Genomic DNA, 2,234 nt, shown 5'->3' with positions numbered 1-2,234 from the left:
AACTAGGTGGGCCTCCAAAGATCACATGGTGGTTGAATCAATACCTCGAGCAAACAAAAGAGGTATGTTAATGAAGTCATCTGCATTCTGATAAACCTGCAATGGTTACCAGCTCTCTTCTGAGTCATCTCCTTTCCAGATTTTTTTATTCTTAGATTCATTTGTATGATCCGTTGGGATTATGCTTCAGAGAAAACTCTTCATTTATCTCACCGTTTGACAGGCCCAGCATCCTTGATATATTTACAACTAGCAAATCCATGTTGCTGCCTGGATCTCTGGTATATATTCTAGATCATTACAAAAAGTAACTTTATAGAATGTCGATGATGACTTGGGGTCCTCAGGATCCCAGGATTTATGGGGATCAGGTGGTCAGAGCTGTAACTTTGCCTCAGATCCTATTTACACTTAATGTTGTGTTCATTCCTTAGTTTCAGCAGTTTCCCCTGTAGACAAGGGATCCCATCACCCTTGTCCACCAGACTGATTCTGCTTCAGTAAATCATTACCCCTCAGCCACCACACAAGATCACTTAGAGGCAACCGTTCTTTATAGCACCTTAGTAGGATTCATCACCTCAAAAAGAAACAGAAAGGTCTAGAAGGGCTGTTCTTTGGAGACTGAGGATCCAGGACAGGCACACCCGAACGGCACTGATCCCAGTGTGGACCCAGGTATTGCCTCATCTCTCGGTTTTAACCCTCAAGCCATTCTTTTCCTCTGAGTAGGCTGAAGTCTAAATGCTGGGAATGTGCCCACCCAAATTTCAAACTCCAGCGCCTAGCAGTATTAGGACTGGGCAATTTGGTTTGTGCCATAAGGCAGGAGTGAAGTTCACGTCTGGATCTGAATTTAAGCTGGGAGGCTGTTTGTTCAAGCCTGTTGTCAAGGATAATAGAAAACTCGTGTATATGGAAAATACGCACACCTAGGGTCTTTTTGTAGATTTTAATGTTTTCCTCAGGATTTTAACTTTAATGTTAAAAGCCAGACATTTGTAAATGTCCTGGCTGTGAAATTAACCCACAGCATATACATTGATGGCATCTATCCTACAGACGAGCGTAAATCACTGCACTGGGCCAAAGTTCTTCCACTGACTTTAGGGGGAGTGTAAATTTTAAAAGCCTTATGTCATGTGTCCCTTAAATACAAATGCTTCTAAAGATCATAGTTGAGCCACCTCTCAGAAACACTCAGCGGATCACTTACCGGCAGCGCAGATGTCCGAGCTTTCCCCCAGGGCATTCAATGGACTGGAGGAAAGCTGCAGGCTTTGAATATGTAAACAGTGCTTTTGATTTTTTTGTTGGATTAGTCAAATAACTGAGATATTTCCTCTGTTCTTAATATAAAAACAGAAGAGCCATTTGCACAAACAACAGCTTGACATTTCGGGAATCCCTGGGGACTGGGGAGGGAGAGGGACTACTTCCATACTGCCCACTGGATGCCACCATTCAGACATGCCAGAGCCCAGGCTACAGCACAGCATGGTTTTCACACGTGTCCGTGCGTCCATGCCAATGGCCCGTTTGGCGGACCTATGCTCTTCTTGCAGGGTCTCAGCTTAAATAAGCCGCCTACCCCATCCGCCCTCGCAGCGTGCGGTTCAAGAGCGTATCGTGAAAGGGCAACTTATCTGCAACGAGATGCTGCCGCCACGCAGAGCTGACGGGATTTGCAGCGATGGAGCCGCGCGTGCCGGTGGCTCACACCACAAGGGACCCAGCCTGAGCTTTCTTCTCCACGTGCCGGTTTACCTCACATCTGTACCCGAGTGCAGGCGCACACCTCAAAGTGCGGGCCCGAAGCAAATCTGAGCTTTAGCATCGGCTCAAACACAGTACGGGCGTGCGCCGAGGAGCTCGCTTCGTGAGCTCCATGGCGATAGAGGTGACAGCACAGGACTACGTGTACGCGTACACAGCGGTTGCCGCTTCTCCGTGGTGTCTGCACTTACGATGACCAGCCACGCGAACAATCCGCTACCTGTTTCTAAAAATACCGTGCCTCGTAACGCCATCTTGTTGTATACGCCGTAAGGCCCGAGCAGACGAGCGGGCCGCTCTCAAGCGGGCCAGAGGCACCGGCCCAGAAGCGAAGTCCTCGCCAGTAACTCGGCGCGCTCGGCTCCTGCGGGACCCTCCCCGGCCGCAGTACCGCTCCCCCTCGCCCCGGGGCCCCCCGCCCGGCTACGCCGGGGCACGGCGGGGACCCCCACGCCCAG

This window comes from Aptenodytes forsteri, unplaced genomic scaffold (assembly GCF_000699145.1).
Source record: "Aptenodytes forsteri isolate BGI_AS27 unplaced genomic scaffold, ASM69914v1 Scaffold61, whole genome shotgun sequence".
NCBI lineage: Eukaryota > Metazoa > Chordata > Aves > Sphenisciformes > Spheniscidae > Aptenodytes > Aptenodytes forsteri.
Note: the sequence above shows the minus strand (reverse complement) of the source record.